Here is a 25,527-nt window from a genome sequence, read left to right on the forward strand (position 1 = left end):
AAGGCAATTATTCCCACTGCCAGCCAAATGACAGCTTGTGCTGCTCCTACCAGCTCCCCCCGGGATGCCCAGGCTGCTCTTTGCCATTTGTGGTGGCTCCCTGTCCCTCTGTCCCTGAGTCACTGCAGTGGGTGCACGAGGAAGCATCAGCCCCTCGAGTGACAGACCCTGGGCCACCCACGGCCTGTATTTCGGGAGCATTCCGCTGTCTGGGAGGGAGCAGCTGGAGATTTTTGCTTTAGCCCATTTCTCAAATATCCTCTCGCTGAAGTATAAGAACAGGTTGTTACAGGAAGGAAGGATTTGATGATCTTCCCACCGTGAGCCCCACAGCTTAACTTATTGCTATAGCCACCTATTCTTCTGTACCAGCACTATTTTTCTTTTTACCAGTTTAAGCTGAGAAAGTTCACCAGAAAAGAGCTTTGCCTCAGAAATCAGAGGAAGTTCTGCTGCTCACAGAGTACAGGGGGCAGCAGTAAAGCACAGAGAATTAGCAGTTTCTGTTGTGGCTGCTGCCCAGGTGCTGGAGAACACAAAAGCAAATTTATCTTTGGTCAACAAAATTTTGTCATCCATCAAATGGGGAAAGGATTTACTGTGGTGGGAGAGAGGCTCATGCAACATCCTGTCTCCCACTTTGAGACACGTGAACTCGAGTGACAGAAGGACACTCGTGCTGCCCCACAGGGTGCTGCCTCCAGGGCTGGCAGTGGCAGAGGAGGCAGGTGCTGTCCACCACGGAGCAGAGAGACTCCTCTGTAATGCACAATGTGATTCTCACTCCTCCTTTTCCAACACAAGACCCCTCACCAGGGTATAAAATGAGGATCCTGACAAGAGGCCTTTCGTCAACATCAGCAGCTGCTCAACTTCTAACTCTTGGTTTCCCACAAACTCCAGCTCCAGAAAAATATGAAGTGCAACTTTAGGAAGCTCTCAGCTGTCTACCACTTCACTCATTTCCATAACAGATGTGAAATAAATTTTGGTCTCTCTTCTATTCCTGTCTTGTCTGTCTCTAAATTTTGAGACCCTGGAACTTTGAAGTGTTCCCTTAAAATTCATTCCTTTTTTGTTGCAGGAGTTTTGAGTGATACTTGAAGCTCTTTTACTTTGTCAATTAATACCCTCCCACTAATTAGTCCAAACCTCAGAAAGCCCCAAACTTTAAATTTTGGCTCAGTATTCAGCCAACCAATAAATAATGTGAGAATGTGAAAACAAACAGTAAGAAACAAACTTACTATGGATGTGATGTCCAAAAGATAAAGGTGTGGTGTTGCTCAGTGAAAACATAACAGGATGAATTTAGGAGCAATGAAATGAAACAAAGCAACAGGAAATCTCAGGATGACTACTGAGAATAATGTGTTTGAAGCTGGTGGAATAGTCACCCCTTGGAAAGCACAAAGAACTGCCACAGGTATGGACGAACCAAGGAATGCTGGAAATGGGCCAGCTGTGTGCAGATGTTACTGTCACAAACATGGGCTGGACTTGTCCAGGGCGGTTCCTGCAGTCACAGAAAACCACATGGAAGTTCCCTGAGCTGCCAGCCCTTGGCTTGTCACCCCCCTGCTCTGTGCCCCCATCCCCAGCCACACTGTTGGCATTGTCCTGGCCCTGTGACACAACAGTCCTCTTGTTACGGCAATAACCTGGATCAAAAATCCAGCATTCCCTTTGGGAATGATACAAAAGAGCACCTGAGCGTCTCCTTGAGGAGGTGGAGGTTATTCAGACCTGGAGAGGTACTTGCCATGCAAAGGCTCATCCAGGCTGAGAGGAGCAGCTTCCCATGGTCTGTCCCGGGGGAGCAGGGGTGTCAAATCCCCACATCTGCTGTGAGCTGTTCAGGGAGAGCCATCCCTGCCTGCCCAGCTGCCCTCCCATTCACTGGCACTCCACAAGGAGCTGCTTCACAGTCCTTACTGGAAACAATGGGACCTTTCAGGGATGAAATCAGATCTTGACTCTGATAGGAAGGCAGCTGGGAGACACAGGAAAGCTTCTGCTCGCTGTCTCTTCCTTGTCTCAGGAGGTTTGGATTCAAGGAATCCCAGTCAAACACCCACAGCCCCTTCAGAGAGGTCAGTGTTGCAGAGGAGGCTCTAAATGCACAGTCCCCTGCAGGAAAATATGTAGGGAGAGGATAAATAGCTCACGGTTTTGATGGATAGAGGAGGGATATGAGTATACACAGCAATGGATGATAGAATATAAAAAGAAAGAACCATAGAAGAGCACTGAATTCCACTGCTTCTTCCATCCCTAGAGCAGCCCCCCTGCTTTGTGAATGTCAGGTCTATAGAGGAAAAAATGGTTTTCATGGTATTCAAGCACAAGACCTGCACTCAGGTGTCACTGCACTCACCTGGACAGTGAGGCAATAACTAAATCTGTGTTTGGTTCCTCTGGCTACAGTTCATCCTACAGAAGGACTGCACAGCAGTGACTCATCTGGGCTCTTCACAGGCACCCCGAGACTGAGGGACATGAGGAGCTGCTCCCCCGATGGGTGAGTGAAGAACTGCAGGGCAGGATGGCTCAATAAAGGGCCATGCTGGGGGTGCAAACATCCCCCCTGACAAACTGCCTAAACACGACTTTCAGTTGGGATAAAACCCCTGCAGTCCCATTGACATGAGCTGGCCTTGTTTATTCACCCCCTGAAACTGTTCAGTTGTCAGTGGGTGCAGATTTGCCTCCCTGACTCACATGGTGGGATTTGGGCGGTGGGATGTTACTGACAGGTGAAGCTAGAAAGACCAAAACGTTTTATTTGCAAAAAAAAGGGCAGGAGGGAGATGTGAAAGTGAAATTCTTTCAATCCCATACAAAAGAAAAAATTCCCCTTAATCTGAGAAAGCTGACTGTTTCCTTATAGCAGAGGAAAAAATGTTCCTGTAAGACTTAGGTTTGGGGTTTTTTTCCCTAAACCACAAAGTGCAATGACTCCTAAGCTTTTCAGCCTCACTCCCAGAGCAGAAGTGGCCTCCCCAGGAGCCCAGCCTTGCCTGCAGTCAGCTCCTCTGGCCCTGATCGCTGGGCTGGCTGAACAAGACACGGGTCAGGTTGTAACACACCATCCTACGATTGTTTTATTGTGCTTTCAGCTTCCTGGAAGGCTTCCAGCAGTACCAGGCAAGGAAATGAAATCTTCATCCCAAGGAAAAGATCCCTTTCCAAAACTGTTAATCTTTCCTTATGACATAGTTTGGAACACAAACATCTCCAGAGGGGGTTTGTTCGTGTCGGGGACCAAAGTGGGGTTGTTACACTGGTACACGTGTTAACAATAACTCAGGCTTTTATTTGCCCTGTTTCACCAGCACAGCTGCTCTTGGTTTTCCTGATGGCCCCACCCAGGGACACTTGGAACACGAGCAGACACACGTATGTATTACAGGGAGTGATGCTTTCCATCGTTATTGAATCTGGGCTTCCCTTAGCATGCAATATTATCATAACAAACTCATGACTACACGCTTTCTGTCACTGTATAAACTCCATTTATGCTGCAATCAGCAGAATTAGAAGGCAGATTTGGTTTCTACATATCACTTCTGATTAATTTTTGCATTACAGAGACTGAAGACAATTCCAGAGCCTCTGGATGATCCAGATTCCAGCCATTTGCAGGTCAGTCCACCAGCACGTTCAGTGAAGCCATTTCAGTGTTCCAAAGAAATGAATGCATGGAGAAGCAAAGGCAACAGAGACTTAGTAAGTTTAATTTTAAGTGTTTTGTGAGTGATGAGTGTTTTCTGAAAAAAAATCCAAGAAGTGAGATACAACACAAAGAACTAAAACAGGGTGAAATTATTGGAGGTCTGGAGAAATTTGCTTTTACTAAGATAACTATTAGTCCAAGAAAGTTATTTAATATCTCAAAAAGATGACTGACAAGTGACTTAAATAGATCATGCAAGATGGAAAGATTAGACATCAGCTGACTCTTGATTCTAGGAAGAAGCAATGGCTTTAAGAGGAAGCCAGGAAAATTTAAAATCGGAAATGCAGTGTTTGGATGAAGCCCTTGGGAGCTCCCCTGTTCCCCACAGAGATCCTGTCTGTCTTACCCACAGTCCTGTGTATTCCCCTGGCACACTGATGAATGTGCTTCAGGAAAGTCCTACCCTTCACAAAGGCCACCCAAAACTCTATCAGCCCAACATCACAACTTTGCACCTTAAAATCAGAACTGCACGAGGACAAGTGACACATGACCGGCCCTGCAAGGAAATCGGATGGAAGGATCCACTTCTCGCCCGGATTCCTGTTTATCCAACATCTTCCTGACTGATTCTGAGCTCGGGGTAAATCTCCAGCCTGGGCTCTGCAGGAAGTCAGAGCAGATGATGGCAAATGGGTCCTGTAGGTACAGATCTGAATTTCAGAGCCACATTTGGCAGGTGGTAATTAATGTACAGAGGGCAAACTGTGTCTGTCTGCACTGTCTGAGCACAGTGACAGCCCAGGGGAAGAGGCAGCACCACCCCTTCCAGTGAAGAAACCCTGGATGTCAGTCCGAAGGCAGGAGCAGAGTTTGGTGGGTCAGATGGAGGCAAGTTCATCTGAAGCATTTCCAGAAGGATCCACACGGAGCCTGTAGCCTGTCTGACAACATCTGAAGGGCTGCAAACACAGCCAGTGGCTGCAAGAGCTCTGAGACAGGAGCCCCTCTGGGTCTGGACAAAATCCTTACAAATGAGGAGAGCAATGTTTGTGTAGAGGAAAGGACGGGATCCATTAGATCAGCGACAGTTCATGCTCCTGACAGTCAGGAACCAGCAGAACGGGGGTTGGTTTGTTCCTTCCTTTACTAGAGAGATCTTACAGCAAAATAAACACTGCAAACTGAAAAATAGTTTACAGTGATGAACTCTGCTAAATCCAGCCTCTTTTACAAGGGAATACCAAAGCAGATTTTAAACATTTGGCAGCTTATCAGAAGCCAGAGGAAGATTAACTGTGTGAGTGAAAAATCAGGCTGAGAAACCAAAACCAGCTTTTCACAACGAAGGAGAGCCAAGGAGGAACAGAGTCTAAAAAGCATTTGGAAAGAAATGTTAAGATCATCACACTCTTAGGAAACAGATCATGGAAGCAAGAGGGATTTGAATTCCTTTTGGAAGTGTGCAGGTATTTTTTTTAGGTGAGACTTAGCCTGTGTGGCAGCACAGGGTCACTCAGAAACAACAAGCGCACGGGTGCTCGCAGGGGTCCCTGGTGGGGTTGTGCACAGACAGCACAGGGACATGAGGTGCTTTGTGTCAAAGTCACCACCATGGAATGCCTGACACTCCCAGACTCCCTGGCTGGTTTGGCACATCCCTGCTGCTGCTCCAAACCTCTCCCTGGCTGGGGAATGCCACACTCACAGGACCCTGGGTTAGGAAAGGCTTCCTTCTGGGTGCAACAAAACACAGAATTCATTACCGCTCCATGGTATTAAAGAACAACATGAAAAGTTTGGGTTTCCAGCTCAGTGTTCAATTCCAAATACAACAAACATATTCCACTTCCTACATTCCCATGGAAATTCCAAAGCCTACAGACTCTTCACTTGTTTTTAAACATTTGTGTTTGAAGTTAAAAAGCTTTGCCTCCCCTTTCAGAGGTGCACGATCCCTGCATACCTCTCTTACACTTCCCTAGAGGAATTGGGACTCCTAAGTGGAATTCACAACACACTTTGTGCCTTCAGCTCTGAATTGCCACAGACACTGAACTGTCTCCCTGTGTCCCTGAGGCTGTGGTGGAACAGCTCTGAGAGTCCCAAAGATAAACAAAGGTTCCCAGTAAAACCTCCAACTTGCTGTATTCCTTTTAAGGAACTTTAATTTTTCCAGTGCAGTTAGACAAGGCATTACACACATTTCAGACACACTTCTTCACTTGCTAGAAAAAAGAGAGAGAAGGGAAGGGGAGCCAAAACCTCTCTGACTTTTTTCTGGCTGATCTCAGCCGTAGGAATTCCCCAATCACGAAAATGCTCGGCTCTAGCTGAGGAAATGCTGTTGATTAGGAAAAATGTTCCAGATGTTAAGTGAAAGCAATTTCAAGAGGAAGGGAAAGTGGAAGAGAGAGAAGGCATGTGAGGTGACCCCACCCTGGGCAGGGAGCACAGCAGGGCCCTGTCCCCTCTCTGGGCTGGGGTGCAGCTCTCACACACTCATCCCGGGCTGTTCCTCCCCCTCCTGCAGCAGTCAGAGCTCCATTCAACCCCAGCAGCTCTTTGGAGCCTTCCTGATTTGCATTATGAGGTAAACACACAAATAAATCAGAATTCAAGTTTTATAGGAATTTTTATACAGAATTTTATGTCAAAAATACATAGAATGTTTCCTCACAATTCCCATGCAACTTCTTCTGCATGTCCTTACAGGACAGTCCCTGACAGATCCAGAGGGATCTCCAAGGGCATGGATGGAGTTGGAACAGCAAGTTCTTCAAGAGAAGACACTGCAGTCAGAGTGAAGACAAATGTCTTAGTTCTTTGTGAATTTAGTTAATGTGATTTAACTCTTGTGGGGTTTGAGGAATGGCCAAACCAAAGCAGTTCATGTCCATGGGGTGAACCCCCAGTGCTCACGGAGGGTCCTTCGAGTCACCAGGTCTGGAGCTTGGGGCCTGTCAGAACAGTGCTGCTTCCACTGGATAGTCAGGGACAAGGAAGGAAAGAGAATTAAAGCACTCAGCCATCCCAAGGGCCTTCCTTTCCTTTTTCTAGAAACCTAAAGGAAACTTCTGAAATCAAGCTCAGAGTGGCAATGACTCGTTTTCATGATGAGACCGAAGTGTGAAAACCATGTGCTGAGGGTGTCATTCTCTCTGAACCCCAAATTTTAACCTAGGACTCAGCCACAGTATTTTTCAGAAACACAATCTGCCCCTGCCATGTAAAACTAAGGCCAGGCAAGGGAAAGAATCCTGGGAAAGGCTTTGGAGTCCCTGCAAAGGAACTGTCCAGAACTGAGCTCAGCAGCTCACTGGAGAACGTCCTGCAGGGAGGCAGTTGGAGCTGGCAGAGCCCATGGACAGGATGACCTCATAGGATTTTTCCACCTCTGATGTCTGTGATTACGTAATCCCACCTCGATATGGGACCGGAGGAGTTGACAGTTACATCTGCAGCTTCTTTTAAAAAGTTATTGACTCTGCCCATGGAACAGACCAAAAATTCAGGGGAAAAGCACCAGATGAGCATTAGGAAATGAGGGTGTGTATCAAATTCACGTTAATAATACTTCTTAAAAGCCGTAAGTGGGAATGAAGATGCAATGAAAGCAAAGGTTGGTCTCGGTTTAAGAGCCCAGTGAAGATGTGACCAGATGATGCTGAGCAGAAAGATGCTCATTACGTAAGGTTTAGCACTTCCACAGAGCCAGGAATAAAGGGCTTGAAATTTTGGGTTTTCTTCAGCACATAAAAGAAAACGTCCCTTTCCAAAGCAGAACTGGTTTCCAGAATTTCAGAACTCCTCTGCTCCTGCAGGTGTCCTTGTGTAATATATTTTCTAACGCATTTTTAAAATTAAAAATAATAAAAACTCTAATGGTGCTTTCTTGGCCATGGAAATCAGAGCAGTTATGAAAAAGCAATAAAGCAGCCTTTCTCTTGTAGCTGCCAACAACGCCAGAAACATGTTTGCTGGAACTCTGACCCCTTACATAGAAAACATTAAAACAACTGCAACTTGATACAATTAACTGGTATTAGATTCAAAGTTTGTGAGGCCAACTGGCTTTTATGATATATTTCTTGGTACTTACATACTAATGGAAAAACTCCAAACTTTTGAAAAATATATTCCAGATAGGCTGACTGTTAACTTATTTTTTTAAAGCAAATGCTTTAGCAACTGCTCATCCTGCCTGCAAAGGAGGGAAAGCAGAGACACAGAGAATTTCTCCTGCTGTACACCCAAGCAGCTTTTCTGTCTCCTTCAGAATGCATTAACAATGGCAATATTTGAGGTGTTATGGATAAAGCTTTCACTGCACTTCTCAACGTACCTGTACCACAGTTGTAGCGTTTCCCAATCCTTCCCTTCATTCCCCAGCTGAATATGGAGACAGGTCCATAAACCTCATTCCACATCACAGAATGCCAGACTGGTTTGGGTGGGAAGGGACCTCAAAGCCCATCCAGTTCCACCCCCTGCCATGGCAGGGACACCTCCCACTGTCCCAGGTGGCTCCAAGCCCTGTCCTGCCTGCCCTGGGACACTCCCAGGGATCCAGGGGCAGCCACAGCTTCTCTGGGCAGCTGTAACTCCTGTGCATTCCTTCCACCCGTGTCAGGAAACAAGGAATGGTGCAGCAGCTCTGAAGGAAGTGTTTTTAAGGTGCTGCCTGTATTTCACTGACACTGGAAAGCAAACCCCACTGATCTGTCCCTGAGCCTGGGGCTCCTCACATGCAAATCCTCAGAGACCCTTCAGCTGCAGCTCTTGGTGCTCCTCTGAGTTACGAGCAGCAAAGGCATTTCCTATGGAACCTGTGAACCTGGAGGGTGCCAAGGAAAGCAATCCAACATCTCCTAAAACTCAGCTTTTCCTGCCTGTGTTACGTGTTCCTTTGCTTGGCTCTGGGCATGCAAAAAGGACCAGAGCAGGGGGGATTTGCTGTGCCCCCGGTGGAAAATACCTGCCAGCTGCTCCACCCCTGGGGCTCTGCAGCCACAGGAAAGGCTCTTTAAATATCTCTGCTCCGTGGGCAGTGTGGCTCTTGGCCCACCACGTGTTCTGTGGATTCTGGAGAGATAACCAGGGCTGCAGGTTGGTTGTTCTCCAGTGCTTTTACAGAGAACAGTAATTTACCTTTTTAATCTGAACAGCTTCTAATCGCTGGGTTGTTGATTCTTCTGTTTGACTGTGTGTTGGATCATTTATTTATTTTAAGAGTGGAAAAGCTCCTATAACTGCTAACTAGACAGACAAAAAGAAATTAGGATGCCCCAGATCAGATAAAAACATTTTAAGCCCTTGAAGAAGTAAAACCGAATGGATTTATGAACAAATTACTCCAGCTCTCTGAGTAATCAATTCCAATCACTATTAATAATATAACTTTTCCTTCAAAGAATTACTTTCACCTTATAAAGTCAAAGCTTGAAATCTCCTTAATCTTTAATAGAGCCTGCAACAATTACTACAATGCAGAGAGGACCTACAAATTGGGAGCCCTGTGTGATTATCTCCTTCTCCAACCAACTCTTTTGACGACCATAAATAACAGTAAAATTACCATAAAAATTAATAGTACTACAGTTAAAGAAAATCATTATGTAAAGGTTTATGAATTTTGCAGCCATTAATAGGCATAAGTTAATGAGCCATAGGCTTTCCAGAATAGGAGATCAGAGACTTTTTCACCAATGAAACTTTCAGAGTTCCAAATCCTTCAGAGGTCACCAACTTCAAAAATGGAACAGAAAGTTACTGTTTGATACTAATGTGAGTAAAAATGAAACAGAAGCATTAGAGCAAGTACCATTCATGGAATTTGAAGAGTCTAATAGAGCAAGGTCAGGAAATCTACTGTGTCAACAACTTGGAATGAAGAAAGATGAAACTAAAATATCCAAGATGAATAAGAAGCATTTTGAATACTCTGTGTGTTTAAAATTCAACTTGTATCCATTGTTTTATCATTGAAAAAGTATTGGCAATTAATAGATTTTGATCCTAGAAGGGAAAGCCTCAAGACTGTTCTATAACAAATGGTATGAGATAGTATAAGGATGGCATTTAAAAAAATAATAAATCAATTTGAGATCTACTATTGAATGTAGGTGGTAAGAATCATACCCAAGCAAACATAAAATGGTTTATATGTCCTAGTTATCTTGTTACACTTTGAATTACAATTACAAAACATCAGATACCACATCCTAAACGTCCTTAGACATTCAAATTTTACATGTACATTTTTTATGGTAAAACACAACAGACAAAAGATAAAAATGACTTCGCTTTAAAGCAGGGGGAAAAAAACCAACCCACCCAAAAACCCACCCCACACGTCCCAAGAGTCAAGTTAAAGATTCAGAAGTCAGGGCTAGGAGGGAAAAGGAAGATAAATAATTTAGCACTAAGCATAACTAAAGCCTGTCAGTCTGCCAGCTTTAAGAGAAATAAAAAGGTTTACAAGGATCCTGAGAGTTTTTACAGAACCTCTGGGGGTTTGAAAAAATAAATCCAGAACAAGCAAAGAGTTCTGAAGTATTCTGCATAAACAGATTTTAAAGACACTGCAAGAATAAAGGCAGGGAAAGGTTCCTTTAGCTCGGGCTGGGGCTGTGCCCTGGTGTTTGCTCTCCTCCATCATCCCAACCTGCACCATCTTCACATTATTTCCTTTTACTTTAATGTTTTCTTCTCTCATTGCTTTCTTTTTTTTTTGCAAGAAGAATCTCCAGCGAGGGCCTTTGAATCACATAGACCCAGGGTTAAACTGCAAAACCTGCGTGTAAAAACCTCAATTCCATCTCATCATCGTGTTTTACTTCAAACCAAGCTGTAACCTTGTACTTCACTGCTCAGACAATGTTAACTGGAGGAGAATCACGGAAAGGAACCACGTTCATTTAAGACATAAAGCAATTTTGAATTGCATTGATTACAGTGATCAGTCTATCACTTTAATGTCATCTCAGCTGGCATTTATTAAAAAGACATACATGTGACAACCCATTGATCCTTAACACTGCAGCTGAGATAAAAAGTCTATTTGCAAAGGAAAATTACTTCTTTAATTAGAAATGGAGTATCATTTTCTCTTTTCTTTGTTAGAACTTCAGCAGCCACGGATCAAATACAGCAGGGGAGGGGCTCAGAACCTGCCACTCGTTTGATTTAAAAGTCTTCAGAGTTAATCACTCAAAATTGTACAAATGAGCACTTGAGCTGGGAAAGAAAACAGGTTTATTCCTCCTGTATGAAGGCACTTCCAACTCACTGCTGCTTGGGAAAGCTCTCAAAGGAGAGCTTTACTTCTGGGTGGACTTTGCCCCTGGGTCACTCCTGCTCTACACGTGGAGCAAAGCAGCAAATGAAGTGTTCCACACGCTGCCTGTAGGGTTTCAGTGAGTTAACTATGGCTGAACATCCCCCTCTCCCAGGGACAAACTGCTGAGAGAGAACCCAGCAAACATGGCCAAAGGATATGCTGTAGAAATCACTGAATCTTGCCAGTCACTGAATGTACATGGAAAAAACAAACCTCAGTCCCCCAGGAGATGCTCCACGAGCAGACAAAATGATGGATGTGTGCGGGGCTCTGGGGATGACACGCTGCTCTGAACATTCCAGGAGCATTCCTTGTTGGTGAAAGGAGCTGTGAGGCCAAGTAATTTAATCTGTGGACCTATGAAATCCTATTTTTAACATCGTTCTCTCTTTGTACAAATCCAAAGTTACATTTCCTACAGTGTTTCTTTGGTTCCAGGGTTGGACTGCCTGATTCTCCTCAGAGAACTGCCTTTTATAATGAATGATTTCCTATCAGTCCCCCTCAGACAGGCAGGGACATCTCCACACTCTACAGATGCACAAACCATCCTCCTGCTCTTCTGGCAGCTGGATTTTACACTCCACTTGAAAAACACGGAATTCAACAGAGAGGGGTTTAATTTTTTTAAGTTTTCAGGGTGAAAACCACAAACTCATACTGACTACACAAGTAAATCTCCACATTCTTGTGGATGGAGACATTTTATATGCAGTGGCATTAATTCTGGGTAATTAACTCACACTCCATTTCCCCTATCAAATAAAGTCAGGAAAAATCAATGCACTGCTTATTTCTTAGCTGAATCCAGAGTCTATATGGTAAAAAAATGCCCAGACTAAATGATTATTTACAACAAAGGTCTCCAGATTCTTCAGATTCTTTTGTGCAGTATGTAACCTTTCAGATCTGCTTAAATTGCTGCCTACAAATAAACTACAAGTAACTTATCATCTAGCCATTAAAATAACTTAATTGGATTGCTATTGGATATTTAATTGGCTTCTCAATGTTGGTACAGTATCTGCCTATAAAACTTTAGATAATATTGCCTTAATTCCTCTGAGTAAACTATCAGTTCTCTTACAACAATAGACAAAAATCTCCATTCCAGTTTTAACCTTCCCTTGGGTACAGATTAAAACGTTCAGGTGGCAGATCTTTATTTTGCTATAAACCCTCCAAATACTTCAGAAGTATGAAAAAGCTTCTGTTCAGGAGGGTGGAATGATTCGAGCTGAGTGATTTTTATATCCTTGGTTTATGAAAGGGAAATTATTCCCAGGAGCCTGGAACCACAAAGCAAGAGCCTCAGCACCCAGAGCTGCTCTGAACACAGGGCACAGTCGTGTGCCCAAAGAGTGACTGAGGTGAGGAAATCACCGCCTGGAATTCATCTGCTCCCATTCCAGAGCCTTGTGTGGGATGATGCAAATCTAATCTAATAATATCAGGATCAAAGATGAGTGGAATAAAACTTCCAATTTTAGATGCTCTTTCTCTGCAGGTGTGAATGTATAATGACTCCTCACCACTGGCAGGAATCCCGTGATTTTGTGCTCCATGGCAGCACTTTCCACCATTCCCTTTGGGCACAACCTGCCCGGAGGGTACAGCAGAACCATGGGGGGCCAGGACGCTCCTCTGCATCACCTGCTTTGCCAGACAGCTCCCAGGAGTGACCCTGATGGAGCTCAGCAAACTCTGGGAATGGAATAACACGAAGCAAAGAACCCACAGATCATTTACCCAAGTGCTGTCTCTGACATCCTCCTGTGTGTCCACGCCCCGGGATTCATCCCAACATTCAGAGCATTTTAAGCCCAGGTTAAACAGAAAACCATTACTGGGTAGGGTAGAATTGCACTGTGGCTATTTTTGAATCCTGCTGTCTCAGACAAATGTAATGAATCAGTTGATGTCACCTCAATTACCATGTTAGCTCTAATCAACAGAATTGCTCTTCCCATCCACTCCTTGTATGGAACTCTCTGAATTAGATTTTCCAGTGGACAAACCCACCCTCTGGCAGACTGCAAGGGTCAGGATTTGACAGAATAAGGCTGGATGACTCTATTTTAATCGAATATCAGATCATTTTAATGGTACAGGAGGCATTTCACAGCAATTCATAGTGATGGTTCAGTGTTTAATTGGGAAGAAGTGTTTATGTGCAAAAGCTACACCAAACACGGGGAGGGGATCATTAGACAGCTCCAGAAATACTGCCTGGAATTAAGGTACATTCCAGTTGCAGCACAAATTTCCAAAGGTTTCTAGTTTTGTCATCTTAGCCCGACATTCCTTGCTGCACACCCCAAGAACTGGTGGATGAGGATGAGCAGAATGCCTTGAGAAGGGTTCCTGAGTACACATGGACAGGGCAAAGGCAGCGTGGAGAGGGTTTGTTCCCTCCTCCTCCCTGGGTCTAGGAACCCTTCCATATGCTGTGTTCTATTTATTATTTCTGCATTGCATCAGGAGGGAAATATTCACACTGAGCCACAGGGATTAAAGACTGAAGCTCTAGAGCAGTCGGATCACATCCGTCATATCCAGCTGTTTTCAATTCCAACACCTCACACCTGCTTTTATTTATTATTCCTGGGCTAGACAAGACAGGGCTCATTTTTCAGTCCTTACAAGCTTTCTTAGGAAAGACACAAATCAGTCTATTCCTTCCCCTTGTGCCTCTGCAAGAGAACATTAAAGCAAAGCCCTGACACGGCGAGGACCTGACCCACGGGAGCCACTCACACCCCAGGCTGGACAGCTCCGTGTCCTCTCCTATGGGGACAACATCCCAGTGGAACAGGAACACCATCAGCCACAAAACTCTGTGTCAGCACAGCCCTGAACCCCCCTCACTCCCACAGATTTCAGCTGCCTTGTCTTCACTTGCCCTGGAAGTGGAGAGGTTTGGGTGCTGAGGAATCCTTCATGCAATACTTTAAGCAGCAGGTTCCCACTTTTGCTCACTTCCAGCTTCCATTCCAAGGAGCCTGTTTGCTGAATTGCCTTCCTGTTCCCTGTCAGGAGATCACACTGCCTGAGCATTTCATTGTCCTTTATTATGGAGTAATTTTTCGAGAAAGGGACCCAGAAGTTGTTCCTTTTGCACCCCTCTCTCGTGCCACAGGCCAGTCCTACATTAGGAACTTTCTAATTAACTGCACTTAACTTACCAGGCTTCCTTGTACTTCCTGCACAAACACTTCCCTGAGTGCTTCCTCTCCCACCCCTGGCACAGCAGGTTATTGTTTGATGGAGCAAACTTGCATCTTGTTTGCAATTCACTCACCTCGTCTTTTGCGTCAGCCAAGCGCACAGAAAGTCTTCCCACACCAGATCAAAACAGGCCCTTAAGTTCATCAAACATTTGAAATTCTTGCACGAAATTTAGCACTGAAGCACAAAGCGTTATCATAATAAAACACATTAGGAGATGCTGAACACAGTTGCTTTAAAAGGCAACTCTGCCACGTTGCTCTTTAAAAAATCAAGGGTACTCCACAAGAAGAACAACTGTCAGTCCGAATCCAAACCCAGAGGGATTCACTGAAATTTGGACAGCATGGAACAGGACATACCTAGAGCTGCCACAGTACCCACGTGCTGCACAGCTCCCCAGTTTTGGGAGGAGTAATGCCACTCCCCAGACAGACACCGAGGCAATTGCCCATGATACAATGTTAAAAAAAAAATAGCTTGTACGTTTTGCAGTAGCATCAAGTCTCTATTCAAGTGTAAAAAAATTAATTGACTCCATCTGTATTGGCCTAATGACTGATTAAATGACTAATCACGGAAGTCTTAATTAAAATCATTTTTCTGTACAGAAGAGGATGGAGGGAGGAAGGCAATCATTAATGTGTTCTAATGCATGTCACATTCCATTTGTGCCTGTTCCTAACAGCCAGCAGATGAGTAATCACTCACAAGGTCATCCTGCAAACTTTCTGCTCACATCCCACTGATGGCAGCAGGCTCGGCTGGGCTCTGCTCCTTCCCAATCACAAGACAGGTAATTAATGTTGCTCAGCACAAATAACACAGGGAGCTGACATTTCCAGCCCAGACCCACACAGCACTTCCATGTTCCTCGTGGATTGACAGGGATCTCCCTCACACCGAAATTCCACAATATGCCAGGAATTTTTCCTGCATGAATAAAATGACCAGGCAAATAAAAGAATCCTTTTTAAGTAAAGCAGGATGGCAGTGGGACACTTATTTTAAGTTTTATTTGCCAGCCACCTGACGACCCTGATGCATAGTGACCTCTGCTATGGAAAAACAACAAGAGCTGCTTCCACCTCAACAGCTGAGAGGGAGCTATTTAAAACAATGTATTAAAATGTCTAGGAATAAAGAAGTGTGTCTTGAGGTCAGAGGAACCACTGCTTTCCACTGGCATGTAACTCATCCACAGCACCTCCACTTTGTGATGAAACATTGCACATGAAATATTAAAGTCCATTAAAGTCCAAATGTTTTTTTTGCTGCCTGCTGTCCTGAAATTGTAGAAATCTTTATTTGCAGCCACGGCAGGTCTGTGTGGCATTGGCTGCAGCAGCTTGGCATGTCCCAGGTGACAACACACTATCATGTATAAAACAAGGCTTTTTATAAAGCTAAAATCAAATGTTTCAATGGGGAAAAGGAAGATGGTAGAGCCCTGCCATATATCAACAAATGCCCAATTCTACAACTTTCCTGTCCTTCAAATTCCTGAATTCAAATCTGCAGCACTGGTGTGAGCTGCAGTTCACAATTAGGGGCCAAGGAAGTTCCAGTCCTTCTAAAATAATGGAACCAACTTTTAGTACTGACTAAGACCCTTCAATTACTGCTTTTCCTAACCAGAAGCATTCTCAGTAACAATCCTGGTAAGGAGATCTCTGCAGTGACAGTGAAAATTCACATCCTCCTGTGTTATCCTGCTTTAACAAGCACCCAGCTGACTGAAAATAGGGCTCAGAATATGGAGGGACAAAAAGGACAAAAAAGATGGAAAGAATCTTAAATCCTTACATGACTCTGTAATGTCCATTTTCCCCTTTTGGCCTCATTAAGTACTACCCTGGCTAAACCAGTCAAAGTCACAGAAAAATAGATCTATATCAACCAGCTTCATCCAGATTTCAGTTACATACAAATTTCAACTATTCTGAATTAATCATAACACAATCTTGACCCTACTTACCACATAACAGAAGAAAACAAAAATATGTGACAACAAATCTCTGCTTGCAGTAACTGTCAGTGTCACATATGAAAGAAGTTCATTTTACTAATAAAGGAAATGGAATTGAGTGATAGATTTAAAATTAAATTCAGCTATTCTATAAATGTCACTCAGAGTTTTAAGGTGGCTCTCAGGGCTTAAAACCAGCACTGAGACTCAAATGTGCCACTCTCTGGGCTTCTGGGGAATTAATGGAGCTCAGTTTTATCTTCATTTGAAGACACATACATTTAAAACAACCACAAAATCCATCACCACGGCACCAGAACACGCCAAAACAAACAACATACAGATGGCACAGGAAATCTTTCAAAACCTGAAGATATTTTAATGGAATAATTCAACACAATCTGCACTACTCTGCTAATGCAAATGAAAACTTGCACAACTACCTAAATTACAGGGTGGTGTGCCATTCTTAATCTTCTCAGAAATGTAGGAGTTCCTGTTTCAATCATTTCTATTGTTTGAAATACACACTGTGATAATGGAGCCACTGCAGGCAGGGGCTGATTGGGGGTGAAGCTAATTAATAACTCGGTGTGTGCCCTGCTGTGGGTTGGAGGGATCAGCAGAGGTGAGATCCACGGTGAGACACCTGCCAGTGACCTGTCTGAGACTCAGCACTGGGCTTTTCCTGCACACATCGAGCATTTCGGTTGTTCCTGGTCTTTAATGGGAGAAAATACATAAAAGTCAAGTACTTCTAGAGCCTCCTGGGTACCTGAACCCTCCTCAGCACACAAGGACATACCCTTCACATCACAGGATGGAAGTCCATCTAAAAATTAGGATCTTGAAGAAAGACAGACTTTGGACTTCTTTGTGTTTCTTCAAGCACTAAAACAAGCACTAAAATGTCTTATGCCCAAAGACAGACCACACAAGATGATATTTTATATGAAGGCATCTTCAGCTATTCTAGATCCATAAATCTGGGAATTTGCAACTCCTTAGGCCACTTAGTAGGATAAGCAAACCAGGTTCAGACTGAGGGGTTGGAATGCAGCCACGTGAGGCCATTCCAGTTAAAAAACCCCCCAGTCTACACTGGATTGCCTGGTCACACTGCAAGAGTGAGGGACACACTTGCTGCATGTGGTGAATGGAGCTTCTTTTGATGTGCTTTAAATAGTTCATAAATCACAGACTGGTTTAGGTTGGAAGGGATCTTAAAGCCCATCCAGTTCCACCCCCCTGCCATGGGCAGGGACACCTCCCATTAGCCTGGGTTCCACACCTCTGATTTCTGTGGTCAGCCAGTGCATATTGTCCTGTCTGCTGTGGCCTGAACATGACTTCTCATAGTGGTTGAAGGTGAGAAAACATCTTGTCTGCTCCAGAGAAACTACTGCACCTCAGCGGGGCCAACGTGACCAGCCCCCGGGATCACCGTGTCTGCTCAGGGCAGCGAGTCCCACCATCATGGTTTGATGCTTTGCTGAACCAGTGACAAAGGTGACAATCAGTCACCAGGGCAGACCTGCTCAAGGCAGCATTTTAAGAGCTTGTAACTATTGTGCAGCAAAGAAATTAAAGCAAACACTGAACAAGTTTCCAGTAATAACAGGCTGTAGTAAAAGTCACGTTCATCACAACCCAAATAATGGGAAAGTTAAACAACACCTTTCTCTGAACTGCTGCATCTCCCACCCGTGTCAGAGGATCTCCACCTCCCTGCTCACTGTGTCAGCTGAGAAATGCAAATGAGCCCTACCCTATTCCTCTGTTTGTTTTGTACAGTGAGCACAATTTCTGCCTGAGTCCAACTGTATTTCCTCTTTGTGCCACACAAACCTCATTTACCAGTCATTCTTCTCCCCGTGAAGAGATCCATAATGAGGAGTCTTTCTGCCATTGCCCTGCTCCTCTGAGTCAGGAGTTTTCATTTCCCCCCAGTCCTTGCTGCTGTGGCTGCAGTTTCATTGCCTGCCATCTCCCACCACAGCCCTGCTGGGAGCACATCTGGGGCTGGGGCAGGGAAGGAGCCAGGATTGCTCCCGGAGCTGTTCATCGATTAAACAGTTACTGAAAACCAGAGGCTTTATTTACTGTGCTCTCAGATGGCACTCATAAAAAGGAAGGTTTATTCACTCCAACTTGAAATGACAGTTTACTCTCGTTAGTTTATCCAGTTAGTTAATTCTTGCCTATCAAACAGAAAAACTGTAACACTGGTGTTGTTTTCAAACAGTGAAAGCACATCAGTGACACCACTGAAAACCTACAGCTGGGGGTAACCCTCACCACAGAGGGTCAGAATATACTTTCAACACCTAATTCCACCCCAGACTTTCAGTAAACTCAGACTGGTGTTTTTTGGTGGTTTATTTTTGCAGAGAGCAGAGATTTTCTGTGCTTGCATAAACAATAATTATTGCATTGCCATAGCTCAACCCACCATTTCAAAATTTGACTAACACAGTAAGCAGAGAAGTTTTTCCTCTCTAGGTAATTATTTTCTTTTTAACTGTGTGCATCCTATGAAATGCAATTATGGAGGTTTGTTTAAACACAGCAGTCTCCAAGTGGCAACTTTGGATGTAATGGCAAGGTTAGGTGTAGTCATCAGAGCAGACTGCAAAACTTGGCTGGAAAAGTTTTCCTACCTGAAAAACCAGGCAAAGTAGATCTGATGGCAATTGTAAAAGTGTAGTGAGCCCCCCCATACCTACATCATTAGAAAGATCTAATAACACAAAAAAAGCACTTCAAAAAGCTATCCAACCACCAAAACCCCACCACCAACCACTCTCCAAAGTGAAGGGCTGAAAACCGTCCTTGCAAGCACAAGCCAAGGTTATGAAGGAACAAAAGGTGTATTGGCATAAAATGTGAAGGGCAGTGTGAGAAAAGAGGGGTCAGGGAACCAAAAAGCAGGGTCCTTGTCCAGGAGGGCCCCCCCAGCCAGAAGTGGGGGATTGCAGGGCTCAAACCTGCCCTGGGCAGGAGCAGCCCCCAGCTGAGCAGCACAGTCCTGGTTCACACGTACCTGCTGCCTTCCCTCCTCCCCTGCCAGACTGTCATCCTCAGCTTTCTCAGCAGATCTCCTGCCACTTGGCTTTTTGCCTCCTTTCTGCAGGGGAAAAAAAAAAAAAAAGACGTACTTCTGTAGAGCTTCGGGAAAGTGCCAAAACTGGTGTAATTTATGATGTGCTAGTGTTTTCCTTTGCATTTGTAACTTAAGAACAAATGCAAAATCATCAGCACTTGACTATGCTGGGGTTTGATTTACATATATTAAGATTCTCTCGTGATTTCCTATTATTTATTTCTGTAAGCAAAATTGGATCCTGGTCACTAAACTATCAGCATCCCCTGCAGTGAAAAGACAAAAGCCAGAATGTACAACTCAACAGTCAAAAGAATTTGAAACCAGAAGCTGGAACAAATTGTCTGATCTGAAGCTCTCATCTGCTCTTCCCTTTTGGAACATTCTCACTGGGAGTGAAGCAAATAGTTATCTATAAATAGTAAACAGTTATCTGTACCTGAACTTTGGGAATGGGCACATCCTACTTTCTCAGTTCAAACAATAGGATCTAGGCTTTTCCCCAGAATTTTCCCAATACAGCTTCAGTTTGTAGAACAGGTTATTTTCTGGATTATTTCCTGGAATTCAATGCCTACATCATTGTTTTCCTCATTTTAATGTATTGTATCCATGCAAATATGGCATTTTACATTAAGGCTGAAGAGTGAAAAGAAGGGTTGTGTTCCCCCTGCAATGCTTTATCCCACCTAGGAGACCTTAAATAAGGACTTTCCAGCTGGGAATGCTGCAGTTCTCTCCACAGGGCTGTAACTTTATCATTATAAGGTGTGATAAAAGTTAAGTCTTTGCCTCTGCAAGGACATTAAATAACATCTTTCTCTCCATTAGCTTTTGCTGTAGTAGCAGTATTTATTCTCTGGGCAATGAGTGAGAACCACACTCCTTCCAGGATAACTCCAGGCTCTTAATGCACCAACAGTTTCAGAAAGGTTCCTGTGTCACTAAATTTAATGTGGGTTTAATATTATTATGTTGTTAATTGATAGCTCTTGTGCCACACAGTTTCAAAGGAAATGTTTAAGAGCCTCTTAAACATCAGTGAAGTCCTACATTTGGATAATCCATTTACTGAAAGAATTCTTCATGCCAATCTTCAGCTGAAATAATCTCACAATAAGCAGCTGTTCAAAGAGTTGTGTTTAAAATCAATGGTTTCAAGGTGCCTGACAGGGTTTCACATCAGCCATCTCAAATTTACACACCTACAGTGGTATTTCTGTGCTCCCACATTACTGGTAACGTGGCACAGGGAGGTTTAGGAAGCAAATGGCACAGCCTTGTGCCAGGCATTAAAATAAATTCCCGTTTCACAAGCTTTCAAGAGAAGCTAAAGCATCTAAATCAGAGAATCACTCCTTAAGTCCCCCCTTCATGTTAATTTTAATTACAACAATTACTGCTGCTGGCAAGACAAAGCTCCTGTGCCCCCTCTGAGGGCTGAGTGCCAGCACAACGACTCCTTCCATAACCACCCTTCAGGAGAGGGCAGCTTGACCTCTCTGGGAGTGAAATATCAATTAATTATCTTTTTACAGCCGATTCAATTACAGCACACGAGTCACTTGTGCAGGACATCAAGCCCGGAGTTGGGGGTGGGTGGGGGAAGGAAGGAGAAGGCACTGGCAGGGAAGAGCCCTCAGAAAGGCTGGGGGGCAGTGACCCCACAGAGGCAGGGAAGTGTTTGTTCACATCCCACAAAGAGTTATTCTCTGGCTGTAGCAGGGGAAATGCTGCAAGATCATCCTCGTTTAACTGAAGTTTTTTAAAAATACAGGGTTATTGGTCCTAAGGGGGGATAGACATTTCATTTAAAGGTGACCAGACACACTGCATTAGTCTTTAATGCTGGAGTCAATTCACCAAAGAGATTTGTTCATTAAGGAGGGGGGGGGGGAAGGAGATAAAAGATGATCTATTCAGCAGAAAACAAAATATATTTAACTTTTGTTAAATAAAGTACTGCTGAGGACTATTTCACTACTGGACTGATGCCAAAGAAAATTATCAAGTGTGATACATCCCAATAATGCACTCAGCAGAACAGTGGTATAGAAGCAAACATGCTCTAATTTATGATCCCATTAGCATTGCTGCAGAGGCCAAACTTCTGAGAGCACAAATAAACACATCAGGACAAGCAAAAAGTGCAAGAGTGTGCATGCAAACAAACCCCAAACGTGACTCTATTTCATTTATAGCTTTGGCAAAGTGAAAAGGGGAGGTGGGTGTCAGGCCCTTCTTGCAGGCCACAAGGGACAGGACGAGAGGAAACGGCCTCGAGTTGGGCCAGGGGGAGTGTTGATACAATCCTTGGAAATTAAAATTGAATTCGACTGGTTTTGAGTAAAAAAAAAATTATTTTACAGTGAAGATTATAAGAATCTTCTATTTTTGACCCTAAATTTCCCTTTTTCCTCTGTATAGTAACTTCAGTTCACCAAAGATTTTTCTTGTGAGAATGACTCTCATCCATATTAAAGCATTCTGTGGAAACAAAGACTTCACTCAGGGGGAGGGTTCATCAAACCCACTAAAATTATAATCATTTAATAAATGTAATGACTGCTCTGTATTTAAAATATTTTCCCAGGCAGCACTTTAGCATATTGTGTATTCCAAACAAACTGCTGTTGCATAATCATTAACTCTGCCCCACGTAGATCTTACAAAGAGTATAATGAAGATTCCAGCAAAGTGAAGGATGCTGAGTTTTCCTGTGGATGGCAAACACACCCATGTGCCCACTGAGATCCCAGGATGGTTTGGTTGGAGTTGCTGGAAGGACAAGCAGTGCTGTTGTCTCATCCTGAGGACAGCAGGGCTGAAGGCAGCAACGTGTCCAGTGTCACTCACAGGATCTGGGCTCGGAGCACAAACCCTCCTTTTCCCTCCATTCCCACGTCATATCCACTGGGTGGGGATGTTCCACCAAACAACTTCCAGGGACTACCAGACTAGAATTCCCACAAACACCCAAACCCAAAGGGACTTCTCAAAACTGCACAGTAACTCTTGAATCAGAATCTGCCCAGTGAGGAGTGATTTAAACTGTGAGTCTGGAAAACTCCCCTGGAAATGAGGGGAAGAATTCTCCCACCTCTTTTCTTTATTGCAGATATGATGTCAGGTTATCTTTGGTTCCCAGATTTATGGTTTTGAGTGTTCTCCAGTGCAGTTTGAAGGGAATTGCCTGAGCCATCCCTGCTGCCCAGAGACAATTCCAGAGCTGCAATTCCAGCACCTGCACTGCATTCACTGCACTGACATTCCCAAGGGGCTGGGGCAGATTCCCCACTGACAACAATTAGCATCAAAATGTTCCCCAGTGCAGAGCTGTGGGTGGGAATTACAAAAGGTTAACAGACTAAATATAAAAATCTTTTTGAATATAAAATCAATGCGCTTTGTTACCGAAATCTGGGTACTGTAATTTAACCAAAATAGGGATTAGAGTCCCTGGCAATCTTCCACGTGTGTGAGCTGGGCTTTTCTTTGAGCAAAATGCTAAACAGTCAGTCTGAAAGTCTGAAACAAAACAACCCAAAGACCCAAAAGAAAGCATTCTATACTTCTTTTTCTTTAAAATTTTCTTAAGCTCAGCACCAAAAGGAACCCCACACCTATCAGGGCTCACAGTGGTCCTGTTATATGGGCAGACTCAACGACTCTGTGATTCCCTTTGCCCTCACCCAGCAGAACATATGAAATGTCAGATTAAAAGTAATCTGATTTTGCAGCAATTCTTTATCACTGCCCGCAGGACAGAGGGGGCAGAGGCAAAACCTTTTTTTCAGCAGAATATTTGTCTGTAGTGGAAATTACTACCAAGTCTTCAAAGAAGACTCTGATGATCCTCAGGCTACTTCTAGTGATGATGTCAAGAGTTTTAGCACCAAGGGCTTCAGTGGAGATGCAGGAAACACGTCTGGGGAAGTGGCTTTGAAGTTGGCTCAGAGGGGCTGACACAAAATACAAAATAAATCATGTTAAGGCTTGATCAGGCAAACGCAGATGTCAAAGGTAAAACTCCTACACTTCAGCCATGAGCAGGTTCAGGTCCTCAACAACGAACCAAAGAAAAGTAAAAGCAGCAATTCTAACAGAAAAAAAGAGTGGTCCCCAATATGTTTGGAAAATCCAGTACTCGGGACTTCTCATTTTGTTTTTAAATGTACTTATTTGCTGTTGCTTCCAATTATGGACATGATCATCTAAGAAGCACAGTCTTATTTCTGGTACCAAATCCTTATTTGAGGAAGAACCCCCCCATCATTCCTGGCACCCATGAAAACAATGTTCCTGCCCATTCCCTGGCAGCACAAACACGCACGGGACTGACCTGTGGCATTCTCCTTTAAGATGTTCTCCCTCTTGGAAACACAAGTGGTGAGTCAGTTGTTATGGTAACTATTTTCCTTTTTTTTTGACTAACATATGACAGCCTGTGTGTCATCTGATGCTGTTCCTGAATTCAATTACACATCCACTTTTGTCAAATAGTCTAAAAAGGGCTTCTTGGATGAAGAAATAGCGGGGACAAAACAGGACATTTTCACCCAGGCACGCGGTTTTAATCCATTAAAATACTGATTATGTGATTAAATTTATGGGTCCAGTCAACTTTTTGTTAGCTCAGAGCTACGACATGGTGATGTGAAGAGCAGCCCGTTTTTGTTCCCTTTTTTGTCAAACAAACTGCCTGCAATTCCATGAGCTCCACTCTGGGAAATGCAGCCTGGTGTGCCTTGAGTCCTGCTCAGCCAGTGATTTTAAGGTGGGTCTGTCTGAGCTGTTGGTCCTTCTGCTTCAATGATCAACTAAAAGGAGCAGTTGCTGCATCCCCTGAGTGGGTTTGGTTCCCCACTCAGGTCCAGTGTTACCAGTTATAAACCCTGATATTACAGCATATAACTGATATTGGGATCCTCACAACTGTGGGAGGAGGGAATCCATTCCCTGGGAATGGACCCTCGCAGCAGGACCTCAATGAGATGAATTTTTAGGGAAACTTGGTGAAGTCAGCGGGTGAAGGATGAAAAAGCACCAAATAGTGATCATTTGGAATTAGATGGTGGAACACTTAAGGCCAAGCACTTGAACCTAAAAACAGGAGGAGCCAAACCCTGAACTTTTTACAGCTCCAGCCTTCTGCACGGGGACCCAGGGAAATGTTTGAGTTGGCCTCATCCCCCAGCTCCGTGCGCTCCCAGCCCTGGTTTCAATTGAAACCTTGTTCCTGAGTCCTGTAAATTCCCCTCAATTTAAGACCTGTTGGACAATAACGTTCCTCAGTCCAGAAATATGAAAAATATTTCAGCTGATGCAGTAGAAATGTGATGATACAGAGCAAATGGAAACCAGAGGCATTACAGAGATCTGGACCAGCAGCAACATTATGTCACTGCTATCAGTGCCCAGGAATTGTTTTCTTTATTGCACTGGGATATCTTGTAATAACATCAGGAATATGGAGGAGAACGTTCCCCCCCAGGCACGCACTGCTTCCATCAGAGGGGCAAACTGAAGCAACCGAGGGGAAACTGCTGCTCTGAGTCCATCTAATCCTACTTTAGGCAGTCCTTAATACCTTTTCTAAAAGGTCTTGGAGAATAATTAATACCTTAACAAAAAAGTCCTAATGCTTAAAGCAAATCATATTTTCTACATTTTCTCTGCAATGTCATCTTTCCAAAAACACCAAAATGCCTCCTCCTGAAGTGCTCTTTTTCTGTTGCAACATATGGTGCCCCATCCAGAGAGCCACAAGATATTTTGCTTCTAATTGATTAAATTCATGAGTCACAGACAGGATTTGCACAGGGATTGCAAAAGCAACGCCTTGTTTTTCCCTGATTTCCCACAGTCACACAGGTGGGACAGTCACCTCTGCAGCCCCGGCCACCAAAACCTTCCTCAGGAGCCTCAAATTTGGAACTTCACATCCAAGTCACCAACTCTTCTCATTTTCTTACATGGCCAGGAGTATTTGGGGTTTTTTTCTTAAAGCTCTTGCTGCAGTCAGGGCACCAAGAGAACGTGTGTTATGGACACAGAGACTCTGTGAATTCCCGTGTTCCCAAACTCACAACAGAAGTGAACAGAAGCCAAACCCACCACCTTTAGAATCTTCACTGAACAAGGCAAATCAGGTGTTTCTGGAGGGAAAATGGGGGGTTGACACTCAGCTTCTCCCTGCTCAGAGT

At 44.0% G+C, this 25,527-nt stretch overlaps 1 long non-coding RNA gene across 3 annotated transcripts in view; it reads right to left on the reverse strand.

The window, feature by feature from the left end:
* The window catches only part of LOC116797404, a 96,382-nt gene that overhangs the window by 61,379 nt on the left and 9,476 nt on the right, over positions 1-25,527 (reverse strand). For all 3 annotated transcript variants that reach the window (XR_004360645.1, XR_004360644.1, XR_004360643.1), the window contains exon 3: positions 19,262-19,345. This is a non-coding gene — a long non-coding RNA (uncharacterized LOC116797404). The remainder of the gene's footprint in view (positions 1-19,261; positions 19,346-25,527) is intronic.

This window comes from Chiroxiphia lanceolata, chromosome 22, assembly GCF_009829145.1.
Source record: "Chiroxiphia lanceolata isolate bChiLan1 chromosome 22, bChiLan1.pri, whole genome shotgun sequence".
NCBI classification, from domain to species: Eukaryota; Metazoa; Chordata; class Aves; order Passeriformes; family Pipridae; genus Chiroxiphia; species Chiroxiphia lanceolata.